The sequence below is a fragment of the Lontra canadensis genome, unplaced genomic scaffold (assembly GCF_010015895.1).
Source record: "Lontra canadensis isolate GAN:19392208 unplaced genomic scaffold, GSC_riverotter_1.0 scaffold2, whole genome shotgun sequence".
Classification (NCBI taxonomy): Eukaryota; Metazoa; Chordata; class Mammalia; order Carnivora; family Mustelidae; genus Lontra; species Lontra canadensis.
The window spans coordinates 64,533,568-64,554,174 of record NW_022630996.1 but is presented as its reverse complement, the minus strand read 5'-3'; the positions used below and the strand labels follow the sequence as shown (position 1 = coordinate 64,554,174).

At 39.6% G+C, this 20,607-nt stretch overlaps 1 protein-coding gene across 6 annotated transcripts in view; it reads left to right on the top strand.

Annotated features, from left to right (window-relative positions):
* CDK14 (cyclin dependent kinase 14) overlaps positions 1-20,607 on the top strand; it is a 582,313-nt gene that overhangs the window by 318,068 nt on the left and 243,638 nt on the right. The gene's annotated exons all lie outside the window — the stretch shown is intronic.

Below are 20,607 nucleotides of genomic sequence, written 5' to 3'. Positions count from 1 at the left end.
TGCTGGCCTTCTATCTGCTGGAACCTCCTGCCACTTGGGCAGGATCTGGGCCAGGCCTAATCCCTGCACAGAGAGGCCCCTGGGACAGAGGCAGGGCACTGAGCCAGGTGTCTGCAGCCTGCAGTTTGTCATGGAGAGCCCTGATCTGGAGAGGCCAGAGCTGTGACAGAAAGCCCTGGTCCACTCTCCCAGTCCTCCGGGCTGGAACAGCGGCAGCAACCGAAGTTCACAGCAAGGACCAGGGCTGAGAAACTAGGGAACACTCGTCCTCTCTGGAAGCCCTTTCCTTGAGTGGAGATGGTAGCAAAAAGGTAATAAAAAGAACATGAGGGGGCAGTGAGAAGTCCAAGCACTTGTTCTAACGTTTTTACTAACGAGCTGTTGGACTTTGGACTAGGCACTTAAATAGGCAGTTTTATTTTCTGTAAATTAAGAAAAGAAGACAGGATTTAATGATCTTTAAGCTTGAAATCCCAGATTTTAATATTTTTAAATGTCCTTTAAAAACTCTTCTCCAAAGTGAGTCTGCTCTGTTCTCTACCATATGTTTATACAGTTTGTGTCCATTTCCTTAAAAATACCTTTGCTGATTTCAAAGTAAACTTCTGCTTTGCCCATGAAAAATTTTAAAAAACCCAGCAAATACAGAATTACTATGACTGCAAGCCTTATCTGGAATGGAGATTTTATTACCTTTCTTAGTGTAATCATCCCAATTACTATAACTAGGTATTATGGATAAAGAATGGTGAAGAATTGTAATGCTTTCAGAAAGGCTATTTTCTTTTTTGCAATTTTGTACATTTCTCTGAGCTTATCGTAATAAATAAGCTCTTAATATCCTTTATCTATTTCACCCATTCTTCCCCCCACTACCTCCCTTTTGATAACCATCAGTCCTCTGTATTTAAGAGGCTGGTGGGGTTTTTTTGTTTGTTTGTTTGTCTTTTTTTCTTCGCTTGTTCATTTGTTTTATTTCTGTGTATGAATGAAATCAAATGGTATTTGTCTTTCTCTGACCGACTTACTTCATTTAGCATAATGTCCTCTAGGTCCATCTATGTTGCCACAAATGGCAAGATCTCATTTTTTTATGAATGAATAATATATCGTTCCTTCTTTATCTGTTTATCTGTCAGTGGACACTTGGGTTGCTTCCATAATTTGGCTATTAGTAAATTATGTTGTAAAAAAAATAGGGGTACATATAGATTTCTGAATTAGTGTTTTTAATTTTCTTTGAGTAAATACTAAATAGTGGTATTACTGTATCATATGGTATTTCTATTTTTAATTTTTTGAGGAATCCTCTGTATTGTTTTGCACAGTGGCTATACTAATTTGCATCCTTACCAACAGTGCACAAGGGTTCCCTTTTCTTCACATCCTCTCCAGCACTTGTTATTTCTTGTGTTTTTGATTCCAGCTATTCCAACTGGTGTGAGATGATAAGTCATTGTAGTTTCGACTTACATTTCCCTGATATTATGGATGATGTTGAGTATCTTCTCATGTGTCTGTTGGCCATCTGTATGTCTTCTTTTGAAAAATGTGTCTTCAGGTCCTCTGCTCACTTTTAATTGAATTCCTTCTCTTTAGAGTTGCCAATTTGTTTGTAATTTTATTTTTTTAATTTATTTTTTTAATTTAAATTTAATTAGTCAACATGTAGTACAGCATTAGTTTTGGGTATAGTGTTCAACAATCCATTAGTTGCATATAACACCCAGTGCTCATTACATCAAGTGCCCTCCTTAATGTGTATCACCCAATTACTTATCCTCCCACCCACCTCCCCTTTAGCAGCCCTCAGCTTGTTTCCTATAGTAAAGAGTCTCTCATGGTTTGTCTCCCTCTCTGATGACTTCCCTTTCAGTTTTCCTCCCTTCCCCTATGGTCCTCTGTGCTGTTTCTTATATTCTACATGTAAGTGAAACCATATGATAGTTGTCTTTCTCTCATTGACTTATTTTGCTCAGCATAATACCCTCCATTTATATCCACATTGATGTAAGTGGAAAGTATTCTTTCTTTCTGATGGCTAAGTAATATTCCATATTGTGTGTGTGTGTGTGTGTGTGTGTATACACCACATCTTCTTTATCCATTCTTCTATTGATGGACATCTGGGTTCTTTCCCCAGTTTGGCTATTGTGGACATTGCTGCTATAAACATTGGGGTGCGGGTATCCCTTCGGATCACTACATTTTTATCTTTGGGGTAAATACCTACTAGTGCAATTGCTGTGTAGTAGGGGAACTCTATTTTTAACTTCTTGAGGAACCTCCATGCTGTTATCTAGAGTGGCTGCACCAGCTTCCATTCTCACCAACAGTGTAGGAGGGTTCCCCTTTCTCTTCATCCTCTCCAACATCTGTCATTTCCTGTCTTGTTAATTTTAGGCATTTTGACCAGTGTGCAGTGGTATCTTACTGTGGTTCTGATTTGTATTTCCCTGATGCCAAGTGATATGGAGCATTTTTTTGTGTGTCTGTTGACCATTTGCATGTCTTCTTTGGAGAAATGTCTGTTCATGTCCTTTGCCCATTTCTTGACCAGATTATTTGTTTTTTGGGTGTTGAGTTTGGTAAATTTTTTATATATCTTGGATACTAACCCTTTATCTGATATTTCAATTGCAAGTATCTTCTCCCATTCTATAGGTTGCCTTTTATTTTTGTTGGCTGTTTTCTTTGCTGTGCAGAAGCTTTTTATCTTGATGAAGTCTCAATAGTTTATTTTAGCTTTTGTTTCCCCTGCCTTTGGAGACATGTCTAGCAAGAAGTTGCTGCAGCCAAGGTCAGAGAGGTTGCTGCTTGTGTTCTTCTCTAGGATTTTGATAGATTTCTGTATCACATTTAGGTCTTTCATCCATTTTGAGTTTTTCTTTGGGTGTAAGAAAATGGTCCAGTTTCATTCTTCTACATGTGGCTGTCCAATTTTTCCAGCACTGACAGAATAAAGTTGTCATTTTTTAAGACAAAAAAGGCTTACAGGAGAGCACCTGGGTGGCTCAGTCGGTTGGGCAACTGCCTTCAGCTCGAGTCATGATCCTGGAGTCCTGGGATCAAATCCCATATCAGGCTCCTAGCTCGCGGGGAGTCTGCTTCTCCCCCTGACCTTCTCCCCTCTCATGCTCTCTTTCTCTCAAATAAATAAATAAAATCTTTAAAAAAAAAAAACTTAAAAAAAAAAAAGATTTACAGGAAGTGACTGATAGGTAAAGGATATATTTTTTAAAAAGAACTGTGGGTATTTTGTTGTATTTTGACAATTAATTCCCTCAGTGTATTTTTAGAAATGCACACTGCATTTGTTCACAGCATTTGGTGCAGTGTTTAATGCTGTGTAATAGATTTAGAGTAATTTAGTCAACAATTTAGTAATTTAGTCAACAATTTAGTCAACAATTTAGAGGTACTGTTTTCTACTTGTGGATTTTAATATGCAATCATAATTTCAAAGATTAATCCACAGACATGCACTAAATTTTACTTAATTGCCAGATGTGTATTTCAAGCAATTTCTCTTTTTCCTCCTTTAATGAAATATTTAATGAAAGAAACAGTGAGATCAATAAAAATAGGATAGCAAACTCGAGAGCACCTTATGATTCTGGAACTCATATTTGGTTTGAAGATAGTTTCTCAGTTTAAAATGTCTTCAGCTACACTTAAAAGGTTCCAAATAAAGCTTTATTGATGAGGAAAAATGCCTGAAAGAACAAGCTATTTGGACTGACAAGAGGGGAATAGTTAAAGTCTATATATCAGATTCTATAAAGGACATGTGCTTCAGATGTTAGGTTTCTGTCTTTAATTCCTAAAGGAGAAGACACTTGTCTAGTCTGGCACAAGAGGAGTTTATATTTCATTGCTGACAGCTCTGTTAAAACTGTGGCAGTCTTCTGGGAACATTCTTGGTCCTCTCAGGCTTAGCATGTATGATGTTTGCTGACAAAGGAGGATAAATTGTCATGTTGCCGATTCTGAGTTTGAACAGATTCTCAAAACCTACCTAACTGTATTCTCAGGTCCATTATTTCTGGTTAGTTAGAGCAGCATGCCTTCACATGGTTCCAAGACGTAGAAATGAAAACTTCATTATATGAATTGTAAAAAAATTTTTAAATCTTAGCTCCTTTGGGCAGTTTTGACTCTTCCGTCTTAGGGATCTCTACTTTAAGTACTGTATTTGAAAGCAAATTTCCCTTTAAGGAATTTTCTTTTTTTTTTTAACATCAGAACTGCCTGATGACTCAAATTGCTCATGCAAGTTTAACTTGGTCTTCGCCATTAAACTGGCTATTACTCGACAAGCCTGTGCTTTAGAAGACAACTTGGTGGTAGTGGTGAGAATATTTAAGTAATAGTTTATTTCAGCTTGTTCTACCCAGTCATTAGCTCATTGCTGCCAGCCATCAGTTTCCCTGCCACACCAGGAGAACCTGTCATTTACATCCGATCACTATTTTAGGACTCACACTATGAAATATAAGGAAAGATGCTAGAATCTGAGGGTGGAAGTGGGAAGGGGGTGCATGACAGCACAGGGCTGTGTGAGGACTTAGTTGACCCTTTTTCTTTCTCTCTTCTAAAAACAAGTCCTTTTTCCCCCTGTGCACACAGTAATAGGCATTTCAGAGAACAAAAGAGGAGTAGAGTGAAAATTAAGTTTTTCTTCTCCTCCTGTTTTTTTATTCCTTTCCCACAGGCAGTTCCCTTTACCTGTTCCTTATGTTTCTTTTCAGAGATAGAATATGTCTATGTAAGCACTTCTTCTTCTTCTTCCTTTTTTAATGCAGATAGTACATAGCATACCCACTGCTCTTTGTTTTGCCTTTTCTCTCAACAATTTATTAGGGTTGGCTCCATATTAATACATACAGATTTATTGGCCTCTTTGGCTGCATTTTGTAAGCTGTGCCATAATTTATTTAGCCACTTTCCTTCTGGAATCTGAGGTTGTGTTTAGTCTTTTGCTAGAAACAGTGTCACAGTAACTATCCCCGCATAGAAGTCTTTGTGTGTTTAAATACAGGGTAAACGCCTAGAATAAAAGGTGCCATTGATCACTCTCTGAAACTTGTGAAACACACCCAGTGACTTCCAAGTTTAGTTCAACCAGTCAATTCAATGAACACATTACACAGTCTAGGCCCTGTGCGGGTCCTGGGGATCAGACACCGCCTCTGCCTTAAATAAATTAGCTTCATTCTCCAGTGACTGTGATGCTCACAGGGAAAGTGCCAGGTGACCAGTCACAACAGGAAGGAATGCCTTCTGCTCTCAAGATTTAAGGAAGCATTTGGAGCTGAGTGGGAGTTAGAGGTGGGAAGTGGCAGTGAAGGACACGTGGGATGGTACAGGAGGGGTACCCCAGGGTGCCTGCTGGCTGTACTGCCTCCCCCTCGTGGCACCCTCACCATCCCTGTGACATGCCAGGCCTACTCCTGCCTCACTTGTGGTGCCCTCTGCCTAGACTGCTCCCCCTAGATTTCTTTATGCCTCTGTCCCCTTACAGTGGTGCCCAGAGGGCCTCGGAGCTCCTCAGCCTGGGCCCTCGTTATTGCTTGAGTGTTGAAGGCATCCTCGGAGTCAGAAACAGTGCTTCGAGTTCCTTCACTCTGCTCTTCCTCTTGATGCCACCAGAAAGGTGTCTCTCATGATGGCATCATGTCATGACTGGCTCCCCCATGGCGTTCGGCACTGCCGTAACCACTCTGACCTTCTTGGCCATTTGCCCAAGGGCAGAGCAGACCCTTCCCTGAGGCTACTACGGTGCAGCCAACATCTGTCAGTCCCACCAAGATTTTATGAAGGTTGAGCATTTGGGGAAGAGCAGGGCAGGGCTGCTCAGGGCACCGCTTGCTTCAGTTTAAGGTTCCCTGCTCAGAACCTGGAAGTCCCTCCTCAGAGTGGGGGGAAAGGGTCTCCTCTCTGTTTATCTGCTCCTCATCTCTGTCTGCCTAAGACTGGATTCTGTCTCCCCAAAATGAGTGTTCCCGGTGACCTACCTAGAACTCAGGCCCCAGGCCTCCAAAGAGGAAGCTCCCTCCTCGTGAGAATCTGAGGGCCCTGGGAGATCTAATTTCAGATTTCAGGGTCAATTTTCTATCCCCTAGCCACGGGATTGGTCACTCAGGCCCAAAGCCCCAAGAATAATTAAATTACCAGCAGTCCAATATCAGTATGCATGATAGGATTTAGACTTAAATGTAACCACAAGTTGGGCTTTATTGGTTTTGTCCTTTTAGGGTAAGGAAAAGCTCTCACCATATCCCCTTTCTTTAGTCCTCTTGGTTCCTGAAAACTTCTAATGGAGAATGAAGGGGAACATTGTTATGTTATCTCTGTGTTCCTTGAGGCAGCAAACATTTTCCTCAAAGAAACCACAGAGCCTCAGAAGCCCATTAGCTTTGCCAAAACATGCACCCAGTTTATCCTAAACCCTTTGCTCTGAAACATCAAGATGCAGGTTAATTTCACAGCTTGCCCCAGAGTAGTGGGTAGGGGCTTGCTTTACATTTATATAACAGAAATTTGGCCATTAAGTTGGTTTTCTTAGAAGAAAGGAACAGTCAACCTCAAAGATAAAGTCAGGTCTCTTTCTTTAATAAAACGGAACAGCGGTAAGCTTTGAAATGATGTTTTTGTACTGCTGCCCATCAAGGTTTTTTTAAAAAAAAATCACCTCTCAGGTCTGGGCATACCTCCTTCTCTTCTTAAATTAACACTCCGAGAGGTAGCTAGGGCGCCATGTAGAATCAGAGGAACCTGGTGTCTTAGTTGGAATCTAAGCTGGTTTCACACGTCTGAGTCCTCCAGTTCCTAGTCTGGATCCTAGTGAGCAGGGAACAGGCCGTTCCCTGTCCATGTGTGGTTTAGATAGACTCTAGATAGACTTAGCCCTGTTTTAAGTATGGTATTTTACAGAGGACTTGGTGTTATGTCAGGATGCGGAAGGAGTGGAGAGTGGTGGTAAGAAATGGGGCAGTCGTAAGACATGAATCTTGCTCTCATAGCTTATCATATAGATGGAGAGGTAAACACGGAAATAAAAAGTTGAATGAAATTGTTTTATATACTTACTGCCAAGTGAGCTGAGTGGAAAATGACATGTGATGTAAAAATATAGAGGAGAGATTGATTACTTCTTGAGGTTTTATTTATCTAAATTTTAAACATATTAGTTTGAGAAATAACAGAATTTATTAAGAAAATATATCCATCACGTTTATTATTATGAGCCAGTAGCTTATATATTAATAGCTTTATATGTCTTCCTATTTGTATCTAACATATATGTGAGCAGTATAAAAGAATTAAAGAATTTATGTGTTTGGGTTTACTTCTAAATAACAATAACAAAAAAGGATCATGAGCTTTTATGTGATCCACTTTTACCCACATTGGGTTTTTAAACATTTTGAAATCCAGGGACAGATACTCTAGTGAGATCTGACAAAATGTCCCAAGGTATAAAGTTATAAAATAGGTGAAAGAAGAGGTACTGTGGGTCAGGTGAGTTGGCCATTCTCTCTGTTGGTCAGGACAATATAGACATGCCACCTGCTACAGGAACACTGTCTCTCAGGGCTTGGGGGTAGGTGGCTGTTCTCAACATATATGTTGGTGCAACAGGAGACTCAGTGTGGGCTAGACACCACGCCAGGAGCTGGAGGTAGAAAAGCAGATGAACTGTGGTCCTCCTTTCAGGGAAGCTGCAGTCTGGTGTGGGATGGATGGCGGCTGACATGTGAGTGAAGGACTTGGCAAGTCCACTCAGCCTCGGGGCTTCAGTCAGTCAGAGAAGAGTAAGGCTCGTTACCTGGACCTGGGAGGGGAGGGCAAGTCAGGAAAACTGCTGGAAGACTTGGCCAGAGTATAGCTTTGAAGGACATGTAGGCATTCCAAGATCAGAGATCATGTTGTGCAAAGAAGCTGATGTGAAAGCAGATAATTACAGGTAATTTGCCTCAAACATAAAAAGGAAGGAATGGGAAGAAACAAGGCTGGAGTAATAGCAGGGGAAGTCTTTGGATTTTGGACCTTTAGGATAAATTCCAGAGAACCCATTAAGCTCTTTAGCAGAGAAGTGACCTGATCAGATGGTGTTTTAGTTCATGGTGACAGCCAATACGTTGTGAGTGTTGTATGAGCCAAGTGTACTATGAAACATTTTCTGTGCATTTCTCATTTAATTCACACAAATACCGAGTCAGGTATGGTCCTTGTATCAGAGATCCTGGAGAGGAACAAAGGGCGCTCAAATGGGGCGATAGAGGAGAGTTTGAGGTAGGGACTATTTATGAAATTGTGGGCAGGGTTGAAAATGTGAAACCCATCCAGGCTAGCAATAGTGGGGGGCTTTTACCACTACACCTATGAGGGATTAAGAGAGAGAGTGATTCTGGAACCTACCAAGCAATGGGGGACTTAGCTACTGCCATTTACCTGTCCAGCTGGGAAGGAATCGAATGGGGAAAGGGGCAGCAGGAGAGGGGTGCAAAAAGTACATCAGTCTCGCTGTTTTCCTTCCTTCTTATCCTCTGATCTTCGGGCAGTGTGCCTCCCAATGGTCCAGCCAAAAGTTGAGATCAAGGGGCCAGGGATTCTGTAATTATAGGCCCATTGAGGTCAGCCTCTGGGAAGCATAGAAGGGAGTGGAGGAGAAGAGTCAGGAACACATTAGAAGAGATAAATGGAGAATATCCAGCCAGGTTATTTCACAGAGGAAGCAACTAAAACTCAACTTGCTGCAAGTCACACAGCCTGTCAGTGGTGGTCTCACCTGAACGCACAGAGGGAGCCCTTATATGCTGCATGGAAGTGACTCTTCCACAGACTATGGAACACGAAAAGGAAAGGCAAATATGCTGGCTGGGCAACCAGGCAGGAGCTCTTTCAAAGGCTCAAGGCCCAGAAGGGTAAGTTTGAGGAACTACAGTGGCAGTCAGTGGCAGAGAGGACAGAAAGAAGGGGCTGGATTTGATACAGTGAAGGCAGAATGGATAGAACTGTGGACCTCAATTTCTTTCTCATAAGAAGTGATATCACAGAAGGTAGGGACTGTCTTAGATCCTTTCCAGCACGAGAGCTCTCTGACTCATCTCTGCAGTGATTGTGGTACATATTTATTTCATGGAATTAATGTATTTTTGAAAATGTTCCCCGAAGGCGTATGGAGCATTTGGGGAACATTTTCAAAAATACATTAATTTTGGAGGTTTGAAGTTTATTTACTACATTAGTGACACCGAACTCCAATGACACAACAACCAAGATTGTCACCAGGTATCATAAAACATGTTTTAAAAATCATCAAAATAAAGAAAACATGTTCATGTCTTTTAGTAGATGTTTTCCTTTAATTATGTCTGGAATCCTGTATTAAGTACAGTGTGAAGACCCCAAGATATACCTTGACCTCTGCTCAAATAGTATGATAAGAGAAGAGAAAAAACTAAAAGCACAGGAGAAAATTGAGAAAAATAGGGCCATAATTTAAAAGCCATAAGCCATAAAATTAAAAAACAATATATATTTAGTTTGACCCAAATCTTTTTTTCCTTTGAATTGGCTCAATAATTGCCTCATTAATTTGAACTGATTTGGTTGGACATTTATTGTTGTAAATACATAAAAACCTCTCAGTTAAAAAAGTCACGTCAAGGGGGCACCTGGGTGGCTCAGTGGGTTAAAGCCTCTGCCTTCTGCTCAGGTCATGATCTCAGGGTCCTGGGATAGAGCCCCACGTCGGGCTCTCTGCTCAGCGGGGGGCCTGCTTCCTCCTCTCTCTCTGCCTGCCTCTCTGCCTACTTGTGAACTCTGTCAAATAAATAAAATATTAAAAAAAAAAAAAAAGTCACGTCAAGGGGCAACTGGGTGCTCAGTTAGTTAAGCTTGACTTAGGCTCAAGTCATGATCTTGGGGTTGTGGGATCAAGCCCTGCGTTGGGCTCACGCTCAGCACAGAGTGTGCTTTTCTCTCTTCCTCTCTTCCCCCCACAACCCAATAAATAAATAATATCTTTAAAAATAAAGTTCATATTAGTAAAGGACACCTCAGAAAAGCTCTTTTCTTTTTAATGCTTTTTAAAAAAAAATTTTACTTTTTATTTGTCAGAGAGCACAAGCAGGAGGAGCAGCAGGCAGAGGAAGAAGCAGGCTTCCCACTGTACAAGGAGCCCAGTAGGGACCTGAGCCCAAGGCAACCGCTTAACCAGCTGAGCCACCCAGGCGTCCCCGGAAGAGTTTTTTCTTGTGTCATGATATGTCCTACAGATGAGCTTTGATCACACCTAAGTTTGAGATTTCTGGGGAATAAAGGGGGGAAGCAGAGCCCTCAGCGCCCTATAAAATAAATATCCCCCCTCATACTCCTTCCCTCCATTCCTTTTCTTCCTTCCTTCCTTCTTTCCTCCCCCTCCCCCCCATTTCTTTCTCTCTCTCTCTCTTTCTTTCTTTTCCTCTTTCTTCCTTCCTTCCTTTCCTTTCCTCCCTCTCTCCCTCCTTCCTTCTTTCCTTCGCTTCTTCCTTTCCTTTCTTTCCCTTTCTCTTTCTTTCTTTCTTTCTTTCTTTCTTTCTTTCTTTCTTTCTTTCTTTCTTTCTTTCTGTTTAGCTCTTCCCCTCTAAGTTATAAGTCTCTGGCTAACTAACTGCTTTCTGCTGCTTTCCACTTCAAAAAACAGCAGCAGATGAGACCTCTTCTCATTCCAGCAGTTAGAACTTAAGTAAAGGTTTCTGAGCATTTCTCCAGAGTGCTTCCTTACCAAATTTCTCTTTTCCTTGAGGGTCTGTTGTGTGATTGTTCTGTGAAGCTCTCTACACAACATCAGTCATGTTCTCTCATTTCCTCATATTTTTGGAACCTCCTTCCAGTAAAACCAGCATGTGTTTTTCTTTAAAAGATTTTATGTATTTATTTGGGAGAGAGAGAGAGCATGAGCAGGTGAAGGGGCAAAGGGAGAGGGAGGGAGAAGCAGGCTCCCCACTGAGCATGGAGCCTGATGTGGGACTCAATCCCAGGACCCTGGAATTACGACCTGAGCCGAAGGCGGACGCTTAACTGGCTGAGCCCCCCAGACACCCCAAAAGCAGCTTGTGTTTTCTCCTCATTTCTCTTTTTTGTCTTCACCCTTTTGCTCTCCCTCTCCCACCAGGCTGACCTGCCCCCATTCCGGACTTGGGAGTCATTCATTCTCTGCCACTCCATCTGCATGGAGCCCAGGAACACATTTGTTCCCAGATTCCCAGTCTTTCTGGGGATACAGTGGCACTGCCTGTATGCATCCTGGCATAGCTACTTACTACTGTGTAACCTGGGATAAACCCATTTCCTTTCTGTTAAATTAGGATACCAGTAATCATACTACTTTCTAAGTTGTTGTAATGACTAAATGGTATCATGTATCTAAAAACCTAATAGATTGTAACTTCTCATTAAATTCTCATCAGGTTTGCACTAGCATATTCACTGATTTTTCATATTTTAGTATTATCTATAGTAAGACTAGGTAAAAATATTGTATTACCCCTACACCCAACTTTTAAAAAAATTTTAGGTGGTTTAAAAAGGAAATGGGAATGATTTTCTCATAAACCTTCCAGAGGAACACTCTAATTTCGTATTTCCCTTAAAAACTAAAAAATTAATGAAAGCATATGTTGTCATTTCAAATGTTATATATGTATGATGTCATCTTTATAGATTGGCTTCTTATTAAACATAAAGGATATACCTCTGGCATAAAATCATAATTATTTTTACATAATTTGACCTAATTATAGTTGTGATGATTCAACGATCTTTCTTTGACACATACCAGTGCACATCCTTAGAATATTTGGCGTGTATATATATAAATACATGTTTATAACCAAATGGTCTAAAAGTTCTGAATAATATGTCTTGATTTAAGACTGAGAGTCTTATGATGAACTTAGTATGTTTTACCTCTAATTTTTAAAAATTGGGGAAAAGAGTCGCCTGGGTGGCTCAGTCAGTTGAGCATCCGACTCTTAGTTTTGGCTCAGGTCATGAGCTCAGAGTCATAAAATTAAGGCTCTGAGCTCAATGGGGAGTCTTCTTGGGACTCTCTCTCTGTCTCTGCCCCTCCCTCACTGCACTGTCTGTCTGCCTCTCTCTCAAATAAATAAATATTTAAAAAAATAAAAATTAGGGGAAAACCAGCATGAATATGCATTCATCAAAATTGCCAGTTTAGTCAGATTATGAAATTCATTTTCTGTACTGTGTTGTCATTTCACATTGGAATAATAACTATGGGTCTCACTAAATGAGAAGCAGAGACTAGAAAACGAAATGTAAGCCAGTGAGCTGTGAAAATGATGTCACACTCTACTGGAAATGATTTCACATTCTCTGTGAATGCGGATGTGATGTGAGGGGATCATTGAGGTGGAATTATTTACTTAAAGACCTTTTTAAGAATTGGAGCTTACATGATCTTCACACATATAATTTTAGTATTATTTTCTTAGCATCACTGAGTTTTAGTACTTGGATGACTCAAAGTGTCTTTAGTCTGATCCATGGCTCAGCAAAACTTTTTCTTAAAGGGCCAGATACTAAATGTAGCCTATGGGTCCCAGTCTGTGCCAACTACTCAGCTCTGCTGCTGACCACAAAGCGGTAGATGATATGTGAATGAATGGGTGTATCTGTGTTCCAGCAAAATTTATTTACAAAGACAGGTAGCCAGCTCACAGGCACTTGAGGAATCTGATCTCAGCCCTTTTTGTTTTATGCATAATATAGCAAGCAAGCTTACATGACTTAATCGAGGAGACACAACTAACTAGTTAGTGTCAGAACCACTATCAGGCATTTAGTTTTTTCATATCGCAAGTCTTCCAAAATGTAGGCTAATGCTCTGATAACAGCATGTTGCTCATATGGTAGTCAGCCAAAGGATTCTGACTGATTGGTCTTACCATCATCAGATCTGTTTCATTTAAAGCAGTATTTCCTAGAGCAGTATATTGTTTTTAACTTCTATACAAAATAGAAAATAAAATTTTTCTATTTGTGAAATTTAAGTATTTGAATATTTTCTTTCTTTCTTTTTTTTTAAAGATTTTTAAAATTTTAAATTAAATTCAATTAGCCAGCATCTTTAGTTTTTCATACAATGTTCAATGAACCATTAGTTGCATTTAACACCCGGTTCTTATCACATGCCCTCCTTAATGCCCATCATCCAGTTACCCCATCCCCTCGTCCACCTCTACAACCCTCAGTTGCAGGTAGACCCAGGAGTCAGGAGTCTTTTTTACTTCTTTATTTGAGAGCAAGAGAGAGAGCACGAGCAGTGGGGAGCAGCAGCGACAGAGGGAGAGAGACTCCCCACTGAGCAGGGAGCTGGACACCTTGACCCAGGGCCCTGAGATCATGACCTGAGTCAAAGGCAGACACTTAACCAATTGAGCCATCCAGGCATCTCTGAATATTTTCTTTCTTTTTAGAATGCTTATATTAAGATATTATGATTGTTTCTGTTATTTAAAATGCAGATTAAGAAAATCTATGCCCTTTAGGATAGATAGTAATTAGGCATAACTTACTAACTTTAAAAATTCAAAGATAAGTAAATAAAATCAGAGCAAAATAAAATACTGCCTTAATATCTTTAAATGTCTTCTGCACTTAATTTCATTTTATTAGAATTTATCTTCAAAGAATACTATTATTCAGTTGAAAGACTCTAAGAGTTGCCAATCAAAACATTCTTAAGGGATTTTGGAATCCTGCAAAGACTAGCTTCTGTTAAAATAGAAATCTGGATGGAAAGGAAAACAAAGATGTTTCATCAAAAGAAAGAATTGTAATTCCAAAACTTTTTTTTTTCCACTTTAAGCAATACCATGTGATATTAAAGATATGAAAGTAGGGACGCCTGGGTGGCTCAGTGGTTAAAGCCTCTGCCTTCAGCTCAGGTCATGATCTCAGGGTCCTGGGATCGAGCCTCACATCGGGCTCTCTGCTCAGCAGGGAGCCTGCTTCTCCCTCTCTCTCTGCCTACCTCTCTGCCTACTTTTGATCTCTGTCTGTCAAATAAATAAATAAATAAATAAAACCTTTAAAATATATATATAATGAAAATACCCTCAAATATCCACATTTCCTGCTTCCTGTGATGGCAAAAATGGGCAAGGGGATTGGAAAAATCTAGCTTTCATAGTGCTTATAGAGAAAGATTGAGCATTGAAATCTTTTATTATTTTTCACATTAAAGAATATTTCAACCAAATTTTAGTTTTCAGTTAAATTAATTTCAACAAGTGTAGGTCATTATTGTCTAGGATGTATTTTGAAATTGATAAGTTTTGCCATGAACAGACTTGAGGTTAGTGTAACAATCCAGCAAGACATGAGGAGTACCTAAGGAGGAAGAAAAGAGGGAAATTACAAAGTAAAATCTGTTGAATTTTGTAATTTTGTAAATGGAGGGAGCCTACAATGAAATGAGCCCTCTGGTTTTGGTGAATGGATGGATGCTGATGTTTAATGGTGAGTTCTAGAACACGGGAAGAGAAAACATTAGTTGGAGAATTAAGGGCAGGAAAAATATTTGTGATACCCATGTAAGATGAAGTGGAGTTTTTTTAAATAGAAATCTGAAGTTTTAGGGAAAGATTGATGCTAGAGGTATTTATTTGGGATCATTAGCTTACAGAGAGTAACTAAAGCCATGGGAGTAAATAATATCACCCAAGAAATGTCGTCAAGTACAAAGGGAAGAGGTTGAAGCCAGAACTCTGGAGGACACCAGAAGAAAATACTTTTTGTTTTGTGTGATGGTTGTTGATGGATACATTCTAGGAGCAGCAGTAAAGAATTTTCAGACTGCTTTAGCACATCATAAGATATTAATATAAATCCTCTAGGAGGAAGGGGACTCCATTAAAAATTTATATGGAAAAGGGGCACCTGGGTGGCTCAATGGGTTAGCCTCTGCCTTCAGCTCAGGTCATGATCCCAGGGTCCTGGGATCGAGCCCCGCATTGGGCTCTCTGCTCCGCGGGGAGCCTGCTTCCCTCTCTCTCTCTCTCTGCCTGCTTCTCTGCCTTCTTGTGATCTCTCTCCGTCAAATAAATAAATAAAATCTTAAATAAAATCTTAAAAAAGATTCATATGAAAAAAGATATTTCTGACCCATTCCCAGGACTATGGAAAATGAAAAAAAAATGTGTGTGTGTGTGTGTGTGTGTGTGTGTGTGTGTGTGTGTGTGTATAGGCACATATATGCCTATATATGCCTATATTATAGGCCTCTGCCCTTACTCTATGGACTGGCTCATGGAATAGAGAAGTCTTTTCCTTTCCAGCCTAACTGCCAGATGGTAAAATATTACCCAGGTGTTTTGTGTCTGTTTGGAATCAAGTTGTGAAGAAAGGAGCTGCTCTCCTAGAAATACTGATTTTGTGATTAAGAGCAAGACACTCTTTTTCTGATTGTTTAGTTTGGGAAATGAGGTATACTGAGAGAGACATGTGGGAGTTGCTGTAATAGAAAAACAAAACTACTGACAGACACAAAAGAGTGGCACATCCTCCGGGAAATGGTGGAACCTATGCCTTCATAGCATATTTCAGTTGATATTTGCAAGTTCATCTATCTTTTGCCATTATTCCACTTAATTAGAAAGAAACGAGTCATTGTTATCAGTTCTTTCTCAATTCCTTGGTCAAAAAATTGAGCAGAGACATGGGAGTTATCATTCTTGAAACCCTGTCCTAGGTTTAGCAACTTTCTTCATAACATTAGAGGCTACTCAATCCCTAGCCAATCTTACCACATGCACAGGGGATGCATTGGAACTTGAAAGAGTAATGAGGTGTGCAGTGTGCACGGAATATAAAATCTAACATGTATCTATATACAGCTAAGAGAAAGTTTCCTATTTTTGGAAACTGAAACAGTTTACTAGTGAAAGGCATTTACTCCTGGACTCATGGCGCATTTCCTGTATTGACATGCAGATGGCTGTAGGCACTTGTGGTTGGGGTCATGTTGAGTGCCCATAGGATATCTTTATGCCTATGCCTAGTAGGAATGGGATAGTTCCAGATCTGAAACCTGTGACAGATGTGAGTTGGAGATTAGATGTCATGAGAAATCACCTGTGGATGACATCAAAACATGGTATTAGCCACCGTTCGTTATACATATTTGTGAAAGCAGTGGTTTGACTTGATAATCCTCCACAAAACCAGCAGTTAAAGGGGAGATAGGGGAAGATCCCAGGAGACCAAGCCACTCCCTATCTGAGAAATCAAAGGAGTAAGTTTAAAAGAAGGGGAGTAGCCAGCAGTGTCCATTACAGCTTTCAGAACTGTAAGGTAAGGCCTGAAGGGTGTCCATTGGTTGATGCTAACCAACTAGTCTGTTTAGGTCAAATTTTGGAAGCATTATTACACGATGTATTTTGTGCCCCTGCCAGAGGGTAAAACCAGGCTCAGGGTGGTAGCCGATGTTGGATCACCATCTTAGAGATAATGTAAAGGGATTCTTTCATTGGGTAAGAAGCTAATTATAAAGTTTAACACTTCTGGAAGTCTAAGATTCTTCTGTGCTAGCTGGTATCAAGGTTAACTTTGAATAACTGTCAGTAGGCTTTGAACAGCAGGACTTTCTACTCTCCTCTAGGGAGAGTAAACTCATGAGAACATGAGTTGGAAATGGTAACATGTTAAAGTGGGATACTCTGGATTGTTCTGTAAGCCATTTTAAGTGCCCATAGGAACATGCACCCTTTCGTACGAACACACTCAGCTAAAGTGGTATTGTGCAAATAACCTGTACTCATCTGTTGAGCATTACACTTTGCTTTTTGACTTTTAATTCAAACTAAACATAATATAAGAAGTTTTGATAATAACCCATGAACTTCATCCTTTTTAAAAGGTGGTGTAGCTCTCTTCCTGTAGTGTAACCATAGCAACTGACAGGGAACAGAGAAAGAAAGCTTTCTCACATGCTGTGCTAATTAATCCTGTCCTACAGTTTTTCCTTCAGCTGGAGGATGCAGTTTAATATATTCTGCATGAGTAAGTGTGTTTTGATGCATGACTGTAAATACATGGCAATATCTTTACCAAAAATATTTATTAAAAATATTGTTATATATTCCTACTTCAGGGTACACCCTTTTTTTTTATTCTTTTTTTTTTAAGATTTTATTTATTTATTTGACAGACAAAGATCACAAATAGGCAGAGAAGCAGGCAGAGAGAGGAGGAAGCAGGCTCCCTGCTGAGCAGAGAGCCTGATGCGGGGCTCTATCCCAGGACCCTGGGATCATGACCTGAGCTGAAGGCAGAGGCTTTAACCCACTGAACCACCCAGGTGCCCCTATTCTTTGTTTTAATAATTTGTTCCCTCCCTGAAAAATTTTGGGATCTGTATATCTTTTTAACTGAACAGACGTATTTTTAAGATGAAAGCCTTTTGTTTATCACCATACAGGACACCTTCCACAAGAAAATGAATTGACTATATTAAAGTGAGGTGGTAGAAGAGTTTTTCTCAAGCAATGCAGAGGAGTGTGTCTTTAAAATATAATAAGATTCTTCAATATGACACATTAACATACAGACCATTTTAAAAAACTTAACACCTTAAAAAGTTAGATATTACAAGCGTATTTTCACTCTTGATTTGGGAGCTACATGACCCATGTCAGTGGTGTTTGGGTAGTCCTTGACCTACACTTGTGAGGAGGGGGAGAATAATGGAAACAAAGAACTTTGCCTTTTTATGTTTTTCATATTTAACCACTTTTACAAACTTATATTTGGAGTAAACATACTTGACCTGAAATCATATAATTATTTAGATTTATACTGTTTCTAGGTTATTTTGAGGTCTTGTTCTCTCTTTAAAACTGGAAATACCAAAAAACAAAAACAAAAACAAAAAAACCAACCTGGAAATACCACAGGTTTCTTTAATTAGCCTGGTCTTCTGAACTGTCAAAGAAGATCTCAGTTTTTTCATTCTCTCCTTCTTCTAGCCTAGTTTTCTGTCAAGAGGGTCTTAGAGGAACCGAGGGATCCAGCCTCAATGTTTTTGGCATCCCATTTCACTTGATGAGGGCATATGGAACAAGTCAGAACCTATTTCAAGGACTTGTTCTTAGCTCTATGGTCTCTGTATAGAAACGTGCTCTGGGGCCCCTGGGTGGCTCAGTGGGTTAAGCCTCTGCCTTCGGCTCAGGTCATGATCTCAGGGTGCTGGGATCGAGTCCCGCATCGGGCTCTCTGCACTGCAGGGAGCCTGCTTCCTCCTCTCTCTCTCTGCCTGCCTCTCTGCCTACTTGTGATCTGTCTGTCAAATAAATTAAAAAAAAAAAATTTAAAAAAAAAAAAAAAAAAAAAAAAAAAAAAGAAACGTGCTCATGTGAGGAACTAAATCTTTTGATGGGATTATTAAATTCTGGAAACACTTTACCATCTAATTGTCCTATCTCTTGTGCAGTTTTACCTGAATTTAGGTAGGTTAAAACTTTGTAGAGAAAAGTGGAGGTTACTATGGAAATCTGTTATTAAAAGTAGTTGTTCTGGAGCACCTGGGTGGCTCACTTATTAAGCATCTGCCTTTGGCTCAGGTCATAATCCCGGGGTCCTTGGATCAAGCCCTGCATTGGGCTCCCTGCTCAGCGGGGAGCCTGCTTCTCCCTCTCCCACTCCCCTTGCTTGTATTCCCTCTCTTGCTGTCTCTGTCAAATAAATAAATAAAATATTAAAAAAAAATAGTTGTTCCATTCATGTGCAGAAAAGTTGGGTACCACATATATATGTATGTATGTTTGTGTATAGTCTGTATGTTTTAATATTGAATACTTACCAACATTAACCAATTTATAATATATCATTATATATTTTTTTAGATTTTATTTACCTTTGACAAAGAGAGACACAGCGAGAGAGGGAACACAAGCAGAAGAAGTGGGAGAGGGAGAAGCAGGCCTCCCGCCAAGCAGGGAGCCATTGTGGGGCTAGATCCCAGGACCCTGAGATCATGACCTGAGCTGAAGGCAGATGCCTAAGGACTGAGCTACCCAGGCACCCCAATATACCATTGTATGATTATAAAAACTGAGTTGTAGAAAAAATTGAGTTACTATAACCATAGTTTAATTAATTAGAGATTATTTGTCTTGTCAGCTGTCCTATTAACTTTAGCATTTTCATATAATACAGTAAAGGGAGTATCCAGTGTTTAATAAACAGCAGAAAAATCATGTTCCTAAATAGTACATAAAAATATAAATAATCAGCATTAAAATGAATGTGTTATGGTACATTTATTATAAAAATGTTATATGTGCTTTGAGCCTCACAATAAAAACCTCATAAATAACGGTTTTCACTTGTTATTAATGAACATGCCCATATAGAAAGCTATCACATGGATTTTTTTTTTCTTTTGAAAAAGGACATCTACAGATTTTGTGACTTTTATTTTTTTTTTTTTTTATTTTTTTTTTTTTTTTTAAAGATTTTATTTATTTATTTGACAGACAGAGATCACAGGTAGGTAGAGAGGCAGCCAGAGAGAGAGGAAGGGAAGCAGGCTCCCTGCTGAGCAGAGAGCCCGATGTGGGGCTCGATCCCAGGACCCTGGGATCATGACCTGAGCCGAAGGCAGAGGCTTTAACCCACTGAGCCACCCAGGCGCCCCGATTTTGTGACTTTTAAAAGGAGTTACATATTCATTGTAGAAAACTTGGGGGGGGGGAAACTTGAAAAGTTGAATTTAGTAAAGAAAAAAAAATCCATCCAAGTTTTTATTTTGGCTCAGATCATGATCTCAGGGTCATGAGTTCAAGCCCTGCATCATGCTCATGCTGGGCATGGAGCCTTCTTAAGACTCTCTCTCTCCCTCTTCTTCTGCACCCCTCCCCAAAACAACAGCAACAAAAGAAAAACCCAAAACTGGATAATCCCATTTTCCAGAGCTAACCACTGAAGACATTCAAATAGTTCCTGCCAGTCTTTTTTCTATGCTAAAGTACTTACTGTTATGAGGTCAAACGGAACATAATTCTTCACTTAACATATTACTGTGACCATTTTCTCATTTTTAAAGTTCTTAGAAAACATTTAATTTACCCTATGGCATCTCATCATTTCTATGTTCCAAATTTAACTCTTCCTTTATAGTTATTTATTTAGGTGGTTTTCAAATAGAGTTTCCTGAACATTTTCCAGTAAGTATTTGACAGACCACTGAAAGAAAAAGTACTTTTGGGACAGCCCTTTGATAAAAACATCATATTCTCTCCTTTCAGATTCATAATGCATATTAGAAAAATGAAGGGCACTAAGAAGCCTCACAGTATGAAGACCTGTTTTAACTTTTTAAACCATCTTTTCCCAAAATTATTTGACACTGGAATCTTTTCTCAAAATACTTACTTAAAACCCAAAGAACTAGGATTCCATAAAACTTCCTTCGGAAAGTCCAGGAGATTTCTAAGCTTCTGAGTAACATCTAATAGTTTATGAATTGTTTGTTTGAAACTTTTCTGGAATTTTATCAGATTTATGATGCTTGATTAGGAAATATAAGTGATT